Consider the following 20,293-nt stretch of genomic DNA (forward strand, 5'->3'; position numbering starts at 1 on the left):
GTATCTCATTATTTCCTTTGCCAGTGGAAATTTAAGTTCCTTTAAGCTGTCCTCCACATTTGCACTATTCTAGTTCAGTTTGTCATTTTAGTTGCCTTACCATGGTTGCATTAAAATCAAGTTTTGAAAAGACAACAAATTTAACAGTACAGAAGGAGGCCATTTGATCTATTGTTTCCATGTAAAGCAAATAAGAACTATCTGATCTAACTGTAGATTCCAGCTCTTTATTCATAGTCCGATAGCTTGCCAGCACTTCAAGTATTTTTCCAAGTAATCTTTTTTAATGTAATGTGGCATCTTAACCTTTTCAGTGGGGGGAGTTTCAAATTTGAGATGGGGTGGTGTAGAGTAGCCTCAAACTTCCTGGTATTCTGTGTACTTTAAATCTATCTATCTATGCCGTTAACCTACCTGCTTAACAAAATACATCCTGTCTCCTCTAACTTGGCTATTATAAGCAACTTAATTAGATTTCCCTCTTGTCTTTTCAGTTCCAAAACCAATCCAATCTTTCCTCAGGGCTAAAATTTCCCACTCCTGAAAACCCTTGTTATCCTCTTCCATACCATCTCCAATGTGATCACATAATTGCCATAATGTGGCAAAATAAACTGAGTGCAAGTTTCTAATCATAACTAATTATTTTACAGTTACAGAATAGCCTGCCTGCATTTATACTTTGAACCTTGGCTCTTAAAGGAAATGATACTAAATGCTTTCTTCCCTAATTATCTATCTGCTCCGCTACCGTAAGAGCTCTGTAAGCATACCCACCAGACTGTCTATCACTTTCTGCACTTCTCACAGTCCTGTAAATTATGTATATCTTATTGTTCTTCCAAAATGCATTACCTCATTCTTTTCCAGAGTGGATTTAAATTGTTGTCTTTTCTGCCCAAGTTCTTGATATCGTAACTGCAGATCTTTTTCCTCATTATCAACTACGTGGACAATTTTTGTATAGTTTACACAATTCATTATCAAAATTACCCCAAGGCAGTTAACAGGGATCAAGGGAAAAATCTCTGCTCATTGGAGTCATACGTGTCACACAGGAAGACATTTGTGGTTGTCGGAGGTCACTCGTCTCAGCTTCAGGACATCTCAGCAGGACTTCCTCAGGGTAGTGACTGAGGCCCTACCATCTTTAGTTGCTTCATTGATAACTTCCCCAGTCCCCAATGTCGTAAAGTTAGAAGAAGGAATGTTCTTTGATTACATAATGTTCACTACCATTCATGACTCCTCAGATACTGAAGCAGTATATGCCTCAATGCAGCAAGGCTTAAACAAAAGAGAACGCCAAGAACAGAGAATTTAATCATAGACTCTTCATATTCAATGGCTTTACAGTCACTGAATCCCCCACTCTCAATATGCTGGGCATTACCATTGGCCAATAACTGTATTAACCATGAAAATACTGTGGCTACAAGAGTATGTAAGAAACTAGAAATCCGACAGCAAATAGCGCACCTTCTGGTGCCCCTGAAGCCTATCCATCAACTACAGCATACAAATCACACAGGTAATGTAATACTTTGCACTTGCCTGAATGACTTCAACTTTGACAGCACTCATGAAGCTTGGCACCATCCAGAACAAAGTATCCCACTTGACTGGCACCACATCTACAAACATTCACTCCCACTCACCAATCATGCAATGCGTATCATCCACCATACACTGCTGTAATTCACTAAAGCTCCTTAGGCAGTAATTTTTAAGCCCTCTATCACTTTCAACTCAAAGGACAGGGTAGCACCTACATAGAAACACCACTTCCAACAAATTCACCTCCAAGCCACTTACTATCCTGATTTGGAAATATATCACCGTTCCTTCAGTGTCACTGATTCAAAATCCTGGAACTTCTTCCCAAACAATGTTGTGAGTCTACCTGCACCAAATGGATTACAGTCGTTCAAGAAAATATCTCAACATCACTTTGTTAAGAGCAATTAGGATAGCCAAAATGTGCTGGCCCAGCCAGCATGCCCACATCAAATAAATAAATTCTCATTAAAAAGTATTTCGAAACCATACTTGTAACTGGCAAAGATTGGAAAATGATGATCATAAACTGCAATATTTACCAAATAAGAATGAAAAATGACGACAAGGCAATCAAGCAGCATCAGTGGAGAGAAACAGTTACTTTTCATCAGCACTTAGTCCACTATTTCTCCCTTTGCTTCCTTTAGCAGAATTGGGCATATTTTATCAGGATCTTTATCCACTTTCAAGGATGGATAACACCTCACTGTGTAAGCCCATTCAATACTTCAAACTTAATTACAATGTTGATTCTTTTCTTCTGTGAAAATGTGCAAAATATTATTAAAAACTGTATGACATCATTCACCTCAGCACACAAGACTGAATTTTCTCATTTAATGTTGTTTCCCTCATTGAGTGTGCACTTCTAGTGGCTCTTGCGCTATCTTGCATGGTAGTCTGTGTCCATAGTCCAGATGAGTGTATGACAAAGAAGTTTCATGATCTTTTGCACTCCACAAGTATCAATGCAATTATTTTCTTTTTGCAACCATATTTTCACTCTAAATCTACCATTGAATCCATTTCCCACCAAAACCCATATAATACAATAGCATGCAATAGCTTTCTTCAATGATTCTAACCAACTTCATCTCTCCTAAACTATAAATCTTCCTGCCCTCTGCACTTCCTACTCATTGACTTGGGACATGTCACCACTGTCCCAGGATGATAAAAGGCCTGATTAATCATAACCCCCTTTGATTGTTTATTACTGTCAAATACAACAAGCTGCCTGGTTATCTTGCCACATGATAAGACAAGGCAATTCAGAGGTGCTACAAGCATCCAGATAGGTGCGAAGTGCTCGAGTGTTAAGAAAACAATTTGAGACCCCTAAGATGCACACTGCTTTGATGATTGTCCATGCAGTCAAAAAAGGCTGGCAGTATCATTGTGTTATAAAACAGAGGTTGAGCCCCTGTGTCAATTAAAACCAAAACACCCAAAGAGGAGCACCTTGCCCTATAATCTGTAATAAGAGTGTGAGAAGTGGTGTAACCTGCCTTTCAGCAACTTCTAGTGGTTAAATAAAAGAAATCCTTGACACTCACTTGAAAATCAACAAGTAGCAATTTATTTATCTAACTCTAAAAGTGAACAAGTTATCTAAACTATTAACAAACCAATAAATCCCTTCTAACTACGAACTATTCCCAAATAAAGCAAGGTTCTAATGGTATGCTGTTCCAATCAATAAAAGTCCTACTTACATAAAGGCAATATAGAATTTAGCCTCTTGAAATTACAGCCAGGTTATGTGTCTTCCGGAATGTTTTATGCCTTCTCCATTGATTCTTCTGTCAGGAACACCTTCTCTGTTGATGTTTTTGTCAGGGATATTAACTACTTGTTCTATGGTGCCATTGTTATTTTGATAGTACTTTCAATAAGACAGAGAGGAGCTTGTCACAGCCAGCAATTCTCTTTTGAGAGCTGAGCGCCATTAGCTTTGTTGGTTAGCAGCTAGCTATGGGTCTTTGTCCAACTGCCCTCTTCTTTTTATACCTTTGATGACATATCAATATTTCTTACAATAGTATCAGTCCTATGTTGTCAAAACCATCAGATTTAAATTTATTCGGTTTTTGGTATCTAAGTGCCTGGTTCAGATTGATTGGCTGATTTCAACAGTTTGTTTTCTTGGTAAGAAACTACTGCTTGGCCTGCTAACTGTATGGTCTTTCAGTAGTAACGCTTCAATTTGGGTGCTCTCTGTGTACTTGCAAACTTTCAAGCTGCTCTCACAGACATCTATTTTAAATCTGTCAGCACAGAAAAAGCACATGATCTTTTAAAGAGGCCATGCAATGCTTTCCCCCCTAGCATTTTAAACACATCAAATTCTAACTTCCTGCCTCCCAATCCACAAGCACTCTAACCAACCTGCAACACCTCCTGTCTTAAGGAAAGATAGATTCTTCACTTTTTTTCTTTTAAAATCGTAACTCCATCATATTACTAGATCCATTGCTCATTAATCTAGAGCTACACATTTTGCACTGATTCCATCCGTATATATCAAATTGAACACTACTGTTTCTATCTTATAAAAGCATTTTTCTTTTAAATTTGCAATAAACCATCCATGATAATATTTTCATGACATGTAACATGTACAATCTGTAAATTAAATGCTTGTAGTAAGAGAATGTAATGAAATAATTTGGTGCTCTTGTCCTTAAATCTTTCTAGAATTGTCAAAGTATTGTGATCAGTATGCATTGTTGTCTCTGGTGCACTGTTTGCAACATAAACATTACCAAACTCAATAACTCTTTTTCAGTGGTTGAATATTTTCTTCTGGTGGATATTGAGCGTACTTTTTGGAAAAATACCAATTGACTTTCAGTTCCACAATCATTCTCCTGTAACAAGACAGCTTTAACACCTCTATTGCTTGCTTGGATGGCAACTTTGAAGGGTTTCAAAAAGTTAGGCATGGCTAAAACTGGCACAGTAGTTCACACTGGTTTTAAATTCTCACGTTCCTCCTGACATTGTTCAGTCCAATGAACTTCTTTTTATTTTAACATATCCATCAATGGCCACTATGCTACTTACTTTTGATACAAATTTCCTGTAGAATCATTTAATCCTAAACATTGTAGCACTGCCTTTGTCACAGATGGTCTTTGAAATTCCTCAATGGCCTTCACCTTTATGTTCCTTGGTGTCATCCATCCAAATGTGCTTCTTGTGATATTTCCACAAATGGCTAAAGATCACTAAGTCATCCATGTAGACCGCACAATTAGTCAATCCTGCAAATTTTCATAATCCTTTGAAAAATGGCTGGTGTATTTTTCATTCCAAAAAGCATTACTTTAAAATGAAACAGCCCATTTGGGGTTATAAAAGTAGAAACTTCTTTTGCTCTCTCTGACAGAGGTACTTGCCAGTAACCACAGAGTAAGTCCAACTTTGTGATATGAGTGGTTTGTCTTATTTTTTTTCCATATAGTCCTTCGGCCTTGTAATTGTAAAGGGTTTGTTCACGGCATTGGCTTTTTGATAATCTATGCAATGGTTGAGTACCATTAGGCTTGGGAACCAATATGATCGGCAAACTCCACTCACTTTGACTCGTCTCTGTGATGTCTTCTTAGAGCATCGCTTTCACTTCCTTCTGAACCTGTGCTAATGCTTTGAGTGCATTAAGACTGTGGGGGTGTTATTTTATTGGAACAGCATTCCCTGTGTCAACTTCATGGACTATGGCATTAGTCCTCTCCATTCTATTTCTACATGGGTCCTCATAACACTGTAACAAGTATTTCAATTCAGTTCTCTGTCCCTTGGACAGCTAGCTCATCACGCTATCCCATTCCTTAAGGACTTCCTCATTATTCAATTTATTCTGAGGCACATAAAAATCCAAATCATCTAGGTTTGATTCCTCACTCTGACTGGCAGTATCTAATACCTGTTTCTCGGGTTCCCTTTCCCTGTCATAGTAATGTTTCAGCACATTCACATGAAATACCCAATAAATCCTTTTCCTATAGGTATCTTTACCCAGATAATTCACCTGACTTAACTTCTTCTCAAACTGGCAGGGACCACTTAACTTAGCTTTGAAAGGATCTCCTAACATTGGTATCAGCCCCAATACTTTATGGGAAAATTAACATATTTTAGATTTCTAAGCTGCTTCTTGCATTATTAGGTGCTGTGTCACCTTCAAATGTTGTCTAGCTAATTCACCTACTCTGTTTAACCTTCCTCTCACCTCAGATACATAATTTAACTATGAGATCTCTGATTTTGAACCTATCAACTTTTCCTCAATTAATTTTAAAGGCACTCTTACTTTGTGTCTGAATATCAATTCAAATGGAGTAAACTGAGTCAATTCATTTGGAGCATCTCCATTGGGAATAATATAAATGGGATACCTTTATCCCAATTATTTGGGTAACCCTGGCAATCAGCCCTCAACGTGGTCTTCAGTATCTGATGCCTCGTTTCCAATGCCCCCTGGGGTTCAGGATGGTACACACTTAATTTAAAATGTTTTACGCCAAATCTATCTATAATCTCCTTAAATAATTTAGTAGTAAAATTGGACCCTTTGTCTAACTGAATATCTTTGGGTAGCCCATGACAGGTTAAAAAAAAGCAAGCAACTCCCCTCCTATTTTGCCTTGAAATTCCATAAGAGAATTGCCTCCAGAAATCTGGTAGACACATCCCTGATGGTTAGAAAATACTGGTTCCTACTTTTGATTTTAGGGAGGGAGCCTATATAATCATTCATAGCCCATGGAAAAGGGTCTTCAAATGCAGGAATTGGCATCAAAGGCTTTGATTTTATTACTGCCTGAGGCTTTGCTATCGTCTGACATGTATGACAGGTAGAGCAAAATTCAATTACACCTTTATGTAATCCTGGCCTACAGAAATGCTTCTGTATCTTCCTCACTCCGAGATGGCCTTCCATGGGTAATTTGTGTGCTACCCACAATAATTGCTGCCCGTGTTATACCAGCAACACAATATGGTGAACTTCCACCCAGTTCTCATTTGCACTAAGATTTTATCCTTAAGGTGATACCATTCTAAAATGCACTAAGATTCCTTTTCCAAATAGCCTTTCTGATATAAAGCCTTTATCGTCTCATCTTTTTGTTATAACTCCATAACTTGTTATAACTTACAGAACTAATCACCTCTGGCTGATCCTCTTCCTGGTTAAGTTCTTCCCTTACCATCTCATCAAACAGAGCGTCAACTAACTGGAACTCAAATCCTTCATCTTTCTCTCTTGTTTTCCCTTCCTGTTTTAACTTATGGCTGTGGGATATTGTCACCACATAATCCAGAAAAAATCCAGGATATTTTTCTTTTAACTCTTCGGTTCCTGGGTTTTCTTTTGGCTTTTCTACTATAATGGGCACCTGTGATTCAGCTCTGTTGTTTCCAATAATAAGGTGTATTCCTGGAATAGCCAATTCTTCCATCACTCCCACTATTAGTTTCCAGGACTTGTTTGGACTTTCTAGCCTTACACAGAGAACACTAATCCTCTCTCTATTTATTCCACAGATTATGGCTCTCTTGGGCAATATTTCAGAAGGAGTGTAAAAAATTTCATCTATTACTATTTGAAACAGACCAGTTCCTGTATATCTCAATATTTTAACTTCTTTACCTCCTCCCCCTGTAAATCTTACCAACATGCATGAAGTCTTTGAAAAGATTGGGTACTATCTTACTATCCAGTCCATGACTAGTCTGTGCAATCTCCTGCAGCTCCTCGACTTCTCTTGGGATTTCCTTCACTACCATAAATAATCCCACTGATTTAGCCCAAACTACCACATGCCTTTTCCCAGTGTCTTTCTTAAACCATTGGCACTGTGAATTTGTGTGTCCCACCTTAGTGAGTGAACACATTTGAGGTCTTTCATCTCTTTTCCCCCCTTTCGGGCTTCTTTTCTCACATGTTGTAAACAGTACCTAGTGCGACCTACTTTTTGTTTTTCATTGAAGGATGTCCCTCTTTCACAAATTTTATCCCTTACGGAATGAAATTGCTGTCAGAAGCTAGATTTCAATTTATGCACTAACGCGTATTCATCCTCCATCCCACAGTTCTTCTTGCTGTTTTAATTTTCAGTTCCTCAACATGAGTTCTTATCACTTATGGAACTGAGTTATTAAATTCCTCGAACAGAATAAAATCTCTAAGATCCTCATATGTCTTTTCTCTTTAATGCTTTCATCCATTTATCGAAGTTGTTCTGTTTAATTCTTTTAAACTCCATATTAGTCTGACCTGGTTCCCTTCTTACATTCCTGAACTGTTGTCCCTATACTTCTGGTATCAATTCATAGCCACTTAAAATAGCATGTTTTACTTCTTCAAATTCTCCTGACACTTCCTCTGCAAACACCTCACTAGCTCTGTCTAACAATTTGTTCTGAATTAACATTACTTACACAATCTCTGGCCAGTTCATCTGTTCAGTCAATTTCTCAAAAGAAATGAAAAAGGCTTCTACATCTTTTGCATCAAATTTTGGTAATTTTTGGGCATATTTGTATATATTCCTACCAAACTATTGGCTACGATGAGTTTGCTCATCATTACTTCTGACTTGTACTTTTACTTCTGTCGTTTGAAGTCTTTTTGCTTCAAGTTCCAACCTCATCTTATCCAACTCAAACATTCTTTACCTTTCTTTCTTTTCTGCTAAGGCTATCCTTTTTTACTTCAGCGAGGACTCTTCTTCCCATTTCTTTTGTTTACAGCTAGGAATCTTCTTTTGCTTTCTTTGTCTGCTAACTCCAATTGTTTCATTTGCAAATTCATTTTTTTCTAGCTCCACTGCACTTGACTGTTTTGCTGATGTACCCAAATGCTGACCTAACTCCTTTACAATTTCAGCTTTCTTATTATCTCGAGTTAAACCTTATTTTAGCCTGTTAATTTTAAAAGTGTGACCTTTTTCTATCTTTCTAAACTTTTGGCAAACTTTCAAAGTAACTTTGAGCCCCCAGAAACTCTTTAACAATGTTACGAACCATTTCCCCACTTCTGATTTAATCAACCACAAGCAACCAAAATTAAACCGATATTCCACTTCTCACTTAAGTTTCATTTAAAGACCTCGGACACTAGCCCCCAGGTCTGTTTAAATCTGTTGGGAACTTTTGTACGCAAAATCTGTCCAAATCTGTTCAGACCCTGGACATGAGCCCCAAATCTGCTTTAAAATGGAGAACACCCCCGCCCCACCCCGTGATCTAGAACCAAAACACCCAAAATGGAGCACCTTGCCCTATAATCTATAAAAATGGTGTGAAAAGTAGTGTAACCTGCTTTTCAGCAAATTCTAGTGGTTAAATTATATAAATCCCTGACATTCACTTCACAATCAAGGAGTAACAATTTATTTCCCTAACTCCAACAGTGAACAAATTAGTTAAACTCTCAACAAACCAAATAAATCCCTTATAACTATGAACTATCACCAAATAAAGGAAGATTCTAAAGCTATGCTGTTCCAATCAATACAAATCCCAATAAAAACAAAATCGAATTTAGCCTCTTGAAATCACAACCAGGTTACGTGTCTTCCAGACTGTTCAGTGTCTTCTCCATTAATTTTTCTGTTAGGAATATTAACTATTTGTGCCTTTGGCACTGTTATTGTTTGGATGGTGCATTCTGTAAGACATAGAAGAGGCTGTGATAGCAAGTAATTCTCTCTTGAGAGCTGAGCGCTATCAGCTTTGGCAGTTAGCAGCTAGCTTTGGAGCTTTGTCAAGCTGTCTTCTTCTCTTTAACCCTAGGTGACATATTTCTTACATTTGGACTCATCCTATGCTGTCAAAATGATCAGATTTAAATTTATTTGGTTTTTGGCATCTAAGTGCTTGCTTCAAATTGATTGGTTAATTTCAAAAGCTTGTTTTCTTGGGACAGACTGCTGCTTGGTCTGCAAATTGTACAGTCTTTGAATATAAATGTTTCAATTTGGCCCGTTCTGTGTACTAATAAACTTTCAAGCTGCTCGCAGACATCCATTTTAAATCTATAAGAACAGAAAAAGCACATGATTTTTTAAAAGGCCCACGTATGGTTTCCCCCCCTGTGCATTTTACAAACACTACATTCCAAACTCCTGCCTCCCAATCCACAAGTACTCTCCCCAACTTTATAACAACTGTAATGTAAGGTTTCAGTGAGGTTCACAGAGCATTAATGAAGCGCTAAGCTATATTGAGAGAGTTCCACATGTGCTCAGATGAAATGATAAGGCTGTTTCTTTTGTTAATGGCCCATTAATGGGAATTGCAGGTGGTTGCTGGTCTTGGAGTGTGTCCTGATACATTGGGATATGTTGGCCATATGAATGCCTGGAGAAGTAAATGGTGAGTTGCAGTCAAAGTTCATTAAATTTGCACTTGACAGTAAGCTAGGGAATTCTATTGTGACTTGTGAGAATGATATTGAACAACTTCAGAGTGACATTGACAAGTTGACCAAATGAGCAGGAATCTGCTTGATGAATTTCCATACAGAGAAATGTGAGGTAATGCATTTTGGTAGAAGAATCATTGAGAGACAATATAGTCTCAATGGTACAACTTTGAGGGGAGTCCATAATTCTCTGAAGGTGGCCAGACAAGTTCAAATAGCTGTTAAGAAGGATTCTAGAATCCTTGGCTTTATGAATAGAAGCATAGAATATAAAAGCAAGGAAGTGATGCTACACCTCTGAAAATCATTGGTCAGACCACATTTGGAGTATTGTGTTCACTTCTGAGGAAGGATGTTAAAGCCCTGTGGAGAATTCAGAGGACATTTACTAGAATGATACCAGGACTGAGAGGTTTTAGATACAAGAAAAGATTAGAGAATATGCGCTTAATCTCCTTGGAGCAAAGAAGATTAAAAGATTACTTTATTGAGGTGTTCAAAATTATGAACAATTTTGACAGGGTAAAGAAGTGCATCCTGTTTCCACGATTTGATATGTTAGTAATTAGGATTTACCATTTCAAGATTGTCAGCAAGGGAGCTAGGAGTGAGATGAAGAGAAACTTCTTTATGCAGGGTGCTGGTAGGATTTAGAATGCATTGCCTGGGAGAGTGTTGGAGGCAGATTCATGGGAGGGTTCAAAAAAGTTGACAAATATTTGGAAGTGATGAATTTAGAGGGCTACACAGATAAGGCAAGAGAATGAGACTAGCTGGGTAATTCTTTCAGGAGCTGGTGCAGATAGGAATGGTCAAATTGCCTCCTTCTGGACCACAAAATTTTATGATTCTAGAGTTACCCACTGAGACTTGTACGTCAGGAATTATCATCCAGTTTCTCTGCATTGTCTGGCAAAATACAAATTGCATATAAATTAGACATAATTTGGTAATAATGAAATGTTAATCCACACAAATAGGCCTCTCATACTCACGAGGAGATTTACCTCTCTCCATTCTAGCCTTGGGTGGAAAGTCAGACTTTCATTTCTCGATGTTGAGAGTCTCACTTTACCGTTCTTGCCAGATTTTCCCAACTGACTCTTTATTGCCCACATCATTCAGGGCCTGAGAAAATTTTGCACGCCAGTTATCTTTGTGGATCTCTAATCAGCTTTGCTGTTTCTTTAGTTAACCTTCTGTCTTTATTTTTATTTATAAACTACCTTTGGAATTGCTTCGTTCTTACCTGCTGGTACGTTTTCAAGACTTCATTTTGCTGTCCTGCATTGCTTTATCATTTTAGAACTATGCTTTTGATATTCTTCAGGCTTTGTAGTGAGGTGTTAGCATTTAACAGATGCTTTCTTTTTTTGCCTTGTCCTATTTTGTATGTTCTTTGACATTAAAGCAATCTAAATTTGTAAGTCTCATTTTTTTTGCTGTGAACCCTGTTTAGCTCATCTTGCCAGGCCTCGTGCTGTTCTGACACCGACCTATCTTTAGGAAGCTTTCTTTCCAGTCCACTTCCACCAAATCACATTTCTGTTGTGTGAAATTGACGTTTCCTCAATTTAATATCTTTATCTAACAGCATATCTTTTTTCAGTGCAAAGTCAATGGAAATTAAAATAGGACAGGGTGAGAGGCCATTGTTTTGATCCAGTCTATTTTACACTGGTTCCCAAAACAAGCTTAATCATTGTTGACATAGACTGGTAGTGACTCACTGTGTGATATTTAAAGCCAATCATTTGAAAACGAAAGCATCAACAATGGTCTGTTTCACTGTTTGCTTTCTGTTTCTTTATATTGTTTTTACATTATTTAGTTAACTATGTTTCTCCTTCGCCTTCCCGATTCTCCCGAGTGATGAACCTATTTAGATTTATTCAGTTAAACTGTCAAGGGAACAAGACAGGGCTGTTGCTATAATTTGGCTATCAGTGGCTATTCTGTAAAGGTAATTCGAGTAGTGAGGTGACATTGGTGACTACAGCCTGGCTGTTCAATGAGCAGGTTAGCAGCTGTTATGGAGAGCAAGGTCCAGCGTCCTCAGGGGCTGCTAGGTAGATGCATTCACACATCCAGTCACACCAGCATAGTCCTCCCTCGGAAGGAGATGGGGCAGGCTGACAGAAGGCAAACTGGCCAGAGGAGGTACCAAACACAAGCCTCTCAGAATTCTCCTCTTAGAATGACATCTGCAAGCCTAGGGTTTATTTTACAGAGCTGAACGCATTGTTGACAGGCTTCTGGAGATGAGGCTAACTCGTTCGCAGTTCTACAGGGGGCTTTTGAAATCTTAAATCCCTGCTCATACCAAAGAAATACTAGATTCCCACGCCATGTCGGAGGTTTTTATGTTCAGTGTTGCCATGGTGATAATAACGCAAAATGTGTCATGAAACATCAATCCATTGTGGTTTGCCCACTTTCATGATGTCAGTTTATATTTTTATCGTTATATTCAAAGGCCCTCAACACATCTTTATGTGACTGAAAACACAGCAGTTATGTACAGCCTTTGATAGATTATTGCAAGGCTGGTATTAAACTACTATCCTGCTGTTTTTCTTGATAATCTGTTAAATTACCTAAATTTTAATGTTCCCTGCTGCTTTGAGCAACTTAGACCTGTATCGGAGTGATGACAATGGGCAGGAACTGATTAAGTATGGAACAAAAACAGAAGTTGCTGGAAGTTCAGCAGGTCTGGCAGCATCTGCGAAGAAAAAAATCAGAATAAGTTAACGTTTCAGTTCCGGTGACCCTTCCTGAGAGAAAGCTGAGCCTACAGCAACTTCTGTTTTTGTTCCTGATTTACAGCATCCACAGTTCTTTTGGTTCTTATTTAGCAAGTGCATGGAATCTATTTTTAGTGAATGAGCATTCTTGCGCACTCATGGTGATGTCATGCTTCCAACTAAATGGTACTTCTGCCATTAACTCTGCAGCAAATGAGAAACACATGCCTTCAGATTCACGACAGGTTAAAGATGCCATGCAGTAAGTGAAGTGTTTTCCTGGTGTGAGTCGGACTGAGTAGGAACTGCTATTCTTTGACAGGGATCTTTGTTGGGCATCAGGTGTGAGGCTTGTTGCATAGATTTGAATTGCTACCGCCATATATGGGATTTGGACATAGGAGATAAAAGATGGCATCAAGGAGGGAGGATAGAAACAAAAACAAACGTTGCTGGAAAAGCTCAGCATGTCTGGCGGAATCTGTGAAGAATAAATCAGAGTCAATGTTCTGGGTCTGCTGACCCTTCCTCAGAACTGAGGAATTGAGGATACATGCCGGCTGTGCAAGGGGGTTGAATACTGATCCCTCAGCTCAGAGGATGACCTTATGAGGAAACGTTGGACAGACTCGGCCTCTTTCCATTGGACTTTGGAAGAATGAGAAGTCATTATATCAAAAGATATAAGATTCTGAGGAGAACTTGCAGAGGCAGATGTTGAAAGGATGCTTTGTCTCATGAGAGAGATTTAAACTTGGAGGTTGAGATGAGGAGGAATTTTTCTTTCTTAGAGGATCGTGAGCAATTTTTCCTCCTAGCTGAGCAGCCACATGGCAATTGGGAATCTCTACATACACTGATCAGTGTATCGATGTATAGATTTCACTACTGCCATGGACAGACCTTGGAGATTCTAGAGTGAACGCTGGTCATGAATCTTCAGAAAGTTCATCCCCAGCATGAAGTGAAAGTGGAGTAAGCGAATATTTTTAAGGCCAAGGTAGCTAGACTCAAGGGAGTCAATGATTATTGTGGATAAGTGGGAGTGTAGAGTTGAAGACACAATCAAGTTCAATCATGATCTTATTGAATAGTGAGGCAAGCTACAGGGAGGCAATGGCCTAAATCTGCCCTAATTCACATGTTTGTACAACTATAACAGGGAGGAAGGTGAGCTGAAAATTGCTCAAAGACGATTGGGAGATGACTGAATGAGGAAGAGAAGTCGTGTTGTGGCAGAACTATGAGGGCTGGTGAGGAAAAAGATGGAAAAAGTTGTACAGCACAAGGGACATTGCCATCTACAGATGGGGTAGTGGAGATAAATGAGCAAGTGGGAGCAGCAGCTCTTCATGCTATCCCCTCACACAACCAGATTCATGCTTTGAACCTGCAGGGAATGAAATCCTGTTTGAATGATGTTTTAAATGTGACACCTGGATCATCAATCTTATGAGGTAATGATGAATTTCCTGCCTTCGCCGCCACACAAATAGCTGTACACCTTGTCCACCTTTTTGTTAGGACTGCCACTTTTGTGCTGATATTGCGCGCCTTGCCTGAAACGGTAATCTAGTGAATATCTCATCCCACTATTTCGAACTTTGATGCTACAATAAGCTTCTGGTCAATCAAGCAGAGATTGTTTCGTTGCTTCGATTGGATGTGTGTAGCACAGCAAAAAGCCTGTAAACAGTGAATGGAATGAGCACTTTTTGTATAGGTACTTGTCTAAATTGCTCAAAGCAGCAGGAAACACTCAAAATGTAAGTCATTTAGCAGATTATCAACAAAAGCAGCAAGATATTACCAGAGTAAACACTAGCCTTGCAATGTTCTATCAAAGACTACACATGACTGACATAGTTTCAGTCATATAAAATTTAAAACATTCAACATGAATCAGTGGTGCTGGTCTTATTATGGCCTGCATAGCTACTCAGTGAGATACTGTCAAATGAATAATTCATTGCAATGTTGATGGAGAAGTTTCAATGTAATATAAATTCTTATAGATCTAAACTATAGATCTAAAAGTCTGCCCTCAGTGAAAACAGACTAAAGTTGACAAGAGCAACAAATTTATTTGCCAATGTGGCCTCAGTCCTGAGCCAAATTTGCCTTTAGCCTCCTTTAAACACTGCTGGGAAGCTATGGTTGTCAAACAGGAATTTAATTGATAGCTTGCCAATTGGAGTGGGAAGGAGACCGGCACAATTATATGCTAAAATGGTCAGTTTTCCTTGCTGGCCAATAAGTATAGTTAGTCATTTGGCAAACATACAGCAGAACCAGGCATGAGGAATCATACACCTCATTTATAGAGGTACTGTGAACAAGATTGGATGAGCTCTATCGCGTACCCAGTTTGCTTGATTTTCCTGCTTTGCATGAGCAACAAGGATGTTCGAGTTGTGAGTTAAATGTCTGGACAGATCTGGGAATACCCTATATAAACACCAAAAGAACTGTAGATCCTGTAAATCAGGAACAACAATGAAGTTGCTGGAAAAGCTCAGCAGGCCTGGCAGCATCTGTGAAGGAAAAAAAGAGTTAACGTTTCGGGTCTGGTGACAAAGGTTCTGAGGAAGAGTCACTGGACCTGAAACATTAAATCTGTTTTCTCCTCCACAGATGCTGCCAGAACTACTGAGCTTTTCCAGCAACTTTGATTTTGTTTTGGGAATACCCCGCAGCGTGTGCCAGTGAGGAGTTCCAGAGTAGTAATGGAATGTTATGTCTTACACAATGTTTGGTTGAAGGAAGGACATAAGCTAAGGGATGAGCAAGGTGATGAATACTTTGCTTCTTTGGAGGAGGCATAAAAGGATATATAGGGGAATGAAGAGCAAGTGTAACTATTGCTAGACATAAGCAAGGAGAAATGCCTTGTCCCCAAATGTAGCTATGTAGACATTTAACACATCAACATAATGGACTGCAACAATCTGAGTAGGCTGCTGACCACCATCTTCTCAAGAGCAATTACAAATTGGCAATAAAAATAGGTCCAGCCAGCAACAACTACATCCTGTGAAGAATTTTTCTTAGAACATCAAACATACTCTGCACCCCGCAAGCACAACACAAAGCAGTTCCTACAGTAAGCAATCAATCCCTGGTTCAAACATACCATGCTTCACAAGGCAGAGGGCCACCTGCCCAGACCAAACTATGTAGGATTGGACAAAGACACGTTGTATTAATTTCAATGGTTCATAAATATGAAACAAAAATATTTCAATGATCAAGAATTAAACATCCAATGAACATCCTTGTGCAACTAAAAACCATTTAGCTGAGCAGTTGAGCACATCTTAAGAGTCCTATGCCCTTTGACGGGAACTCTCCATTTGTTGTCTTGACTTCAGCATTTTCTCTGATATGATGTAAAAATCTAACTCTGCCTGTTGGTCGGCCTACCAAGGATCGTGTATCTGAGCTGGTGGAGGGGAATCTGAGTGTTATGACAACGTATACTCAAGCGAGTAACCTCTTTTGATTCCAGCTTCTAAGGTAAGTGGAAAAACATGAAATATAACTGGCAGGCTAAGTAGGCTCTACATTATCGTGTTGGAGATCATCATATTTAAGCAGCTGTTGACATCAGTGAATGGTGTATGCTGCACACTGTATGATCTTTTGTCACAAAGTTGCTGAGAGACTCTCAGCTCTCCATCTTCAACTGCAAGGCATGCCAACACTGCACCATCTCCAGCAGTTACTCCTTTCAGGAGAAGTGAGGGCCAGGCTATCTCTGGTTTTCCACATCACCCAAGTGATCTGTACACTCTTTGGCTATAAGAGAGAGAGAGAAAAAAATGAGAGTTTAAACCCGAGAATATTTAAGGATGATGGAAGGACCACACTTATAGAGAATCTCCATGAGGGATAGGTGTGACAATGCAATAAAAAGAAGGCTGAATGTCAGTGGTTGCCGATGCCACAATCTCCTGTAAGAGAGGGATGGGTGCATCTATAAAGTTTGTTGGTCTGAGGACAGATTTGCTGAAGCAAGGTAGGGATGGCAGTGTGAGGGATTTGGATGTGAATATGCCATTGCTTGTACTTTTCCTGTCTCGATCAGGTCATTAAAGGTAATCAGGTTATCTTGAGGTACTGTATCCAGGAGTGAAGCACAAATCTCTGGTTCTTGACTTCCTCTGCCATTTTCAGTTGAGAATTTTTTTCTGAAGCTGTCTTTTCCCATCAGTCTGCAGGGAGCAGCATCTCCCTACAGGCTCTACTAATCATATCATCCTCTCCAGAGACACATTCCTGAAGCCTGGTGCAACCTTTTTCATTAACCCTCCATATGAGCTGACTTGGACTTTGACAAAACACGTTTACAGACTTTCAACTCCCAACATTGACGAGTTGTTTTTGAATAGTCCAGCTGACATTATGTCTGCTCATTCGAAATGTCTAGTAAACCTGGAAGCAATGTAATACTTGGTTTAAAAAAGCTACTGAGAAACAACGTCCCAATGTGCTGCAGGACTGCTGCCATTTCGAAAAGTTCTGAAAGATAGAATCCAGCTGTTGGCTCTATTTATAACAGTTAGGATGCTATATAATTTACTAATTATTTAGAAGCCTGAGGCAGAATTAAATAGATGTTACTGATATCATGAATATGAGGTGGAGCTTTTTAAGACTGCTGACTGTAATGCTGAAACATTCTTCAGTGAGATGCATTTGAGTTCCTAATGCTTGGCGGATGTTGTTCAAAGTGAATGACTCACTTTATTAATAAGAACTTACTAACACAAGAACATGAGAGAGAGGAGAAGGAGCAGGATTAGGATGTAGACTGTGTTGAGTTTGATCTACACTTCACCCAATGTTTTTGAAAACATAAATATACTAGTTCCACTGATTGTCTCATTCATGTCAACTAGATATATCCTCAAAAAATATCCTTGAGTAAATTTTTGAGATATGATTTAACTTTTGTAAAACTGTTAACTATGCTCAATCATGTTATAGTAAATCAAACAACTGCCCGTGCTGAAAATCTGAAACAAACAAAAACAGGAACTGCCGGGGATACTCTGAGGTTTGGCAGCAACTGTGGAGAGCAAAAAGAGTTGATATTTCGCATCCAGTAACTCTTTGTCAGAACTATTCTGAGAAACGGTCGCTGTATCCCAATCATAACAAGGTTTTTAACCCCTCTGTTACTACATCCTTGTTAATGAATTTCAACATTTTCCAATGATGATAGACTAACTGACCAGTAGTACCGTGTTTCCTCCATCTCTCTCCAATCTCTAGTCAGGGAGTTGCTTGTTACTTTCCAATTCACAAGGACTGTTCTAGAATTTAAATCTTAGAATGCTAGAGGGGAAAAAATGGTGTTATGTAAAGAATGATGAAGGTTACAGTCAAATTTATTCCCCACCCCAAAATTGTTGACAACCAAACAGTATATACTCTGACAGTTAGCCTTAACAAAATCATTTTGGTTCCTATTTCTAGACCATGTAATACAGGGTAGAAAGTAGATTCTCTCACAGAAATTAAGTCTCGTTTATTAAGTTGAGGTTGAAGGCAAACTGTCAGAATGAGCTGCCTGCATATCTCCATTTGCCCTTCAGCATTTCAATAGTTGTTGGTGTTATGGGCCAGACCAAACCTCCTTCAATATATCAAGGAGATAGCCCAGACCCTTTTTTTTCTTACTTAAAAGCAAGTGTAAGGTAAGGTGTTCCAGATATAATAAAATGTGAGGCTGGATGAACACAGCAGGCCAAGCAGCATCTCAGGAGCACAAAAGCTGATGTTTCGGGCCTAGACCCTTCATCAGAGAGGGGGATGGGGAGAGGGAACTGGAATAAATAGGGAGAGAGGGGGAGGCGGACCGAAGATGGAGAGTAAAGAAGATAGGTGGAGAGAGTATAGGTGGGGAGGTAGGGAGGGGATAGGTCAGTCCAGGGAAGACAGGCAGGTCAAGGAGGTGGGATGAGGTTAGTAGGTAGATGGGGGTGCGGCTTGGGGTGGGAGGAAGGGATGGGTGAGAGGAAGAACCGGTTAGGGAGGCAGAGACAGGTTGGACTGGTTTTGGGATGCAGTGGGTGGGGGGGGGGAAGAGCTGGGCTGGTTGTGTGGTGCAGTGGGGGGAGGGGATGAAATGGGCTGGTTTTGGGATGCAGTGTTCCAGATATAATTTGATTAGTCACACTACATAGCTTTAAGCCAAACACACTTCATTCTTACCCTAGCATTAAAATACAATCATAAGAAGGAAGAATTGATCTAACATTAATGTTATTAGAAAACTTAACAGGCTAATAAAATATTTAACTATTAAACGTCAACTGTTCCAATATAGTAACATCTCATAAACATGTCTTTGGCAAAGGCAAATTCAGTAAAATATGTTGTCTCACATGTAACGTTTCTCCAGCCCGGGAGGCCTGAAAGCTAAATTAAATATACTTGGTTTATGGTGACCTGACTCCACCCATCCATGCTGCTTGTATTGTTCCTACTTTACAAAAAAAACAAGGACTCACAAGCTGTTCATTTTGTTGACTTGGAACAGATCACTCAGCACTTCGGTACCAAGGTCTCTTCATGAAAGAGTCAAGATAAAATACACCTCTTAAAGCATGATCATGTTTGGCCATTAATCATTTCAATGCAAGACTTCCTCTCCCAGTGTTGGAGGAACCACTTCAAACTGCCTTAATGGCTACATAAGGACCTCCTCCCACTATAACTAATATGCTCTCAGATGAAGTTCTCAACTGACCTGGAGTTTCCAATGCCTTCTTTTTCTCCGGTAGAGGCAGATAGGCAATGGGCATGGCACTGCTACCATGGCACCCGGTTCTATAGTCCTCACCACATTCCTACCTGCTTGTAGCGAGACTCATAAAATCCCATCCTGAGAGAGTGGAGTGCAGAAAATAACAGTTCAAAAACATCCTGACTTTAAGTTATGTCTTAATTTTCTAACTTGGCTTTGTAGTGCTGTTAGAAACATGGAAGTCTCTTTCTTAGAGGACAAGGTCAAAGCTGTCAGACGATCTGACAACACCAAGTGAGGAGCAGGGCAGTTAATCAGAGTGAGCAAGATAAGAAACAGAGTGGTGGTCAATTCTGTTTGAAAAAATGTTCCTCTGCAGCTAAGTAGGGTAGTTCAGGAAGATGTATAAGCAGAAGATGTATAAAGACAAGTGTAGCTGGAAGATTTACAACAGTTTAATAAGGAGAAATTATATAATCATATTCAAAGCAATACCATACAATATGCATTACAATACAAATTGTTCTAACTAATATGTATCACTTTCATCAGGATGAAATAAATTTCTTGACTTTTCTTTAGGCGTTTTGCCAACAGGCATAAATTTGTGATAAGCGAAATCCAGAAATTTGTAAATATGTTGAACTCACCACTGTTGAATGGGGGAGATAATAGGAACTGCAGATGCTGGAGAATCCAAGATAACAAAGTGTGAAGCTGGATAAACACAGCAGGCCAAGCAGCATCAGAGGAGCAGGGAAGCTGACATTTCAGGCCTAGACCCTTCATCAGAAAAAC

This window comes from Stegostoma tigrinum, chromosome 10 (genome assembly GCF_030684315.1).
Source record: "Stegostoma tigrinum isolate sSteTig4 chromosome 10, sSteTig4.hap1, whole genome shotgun sequence".
NCBI lineage: Eukaryota > Metazoa > Chordata > Chondrichthyes > Orectolobiformes > Stegostomatidae > Stegostoma > Stegostoma tigrinum.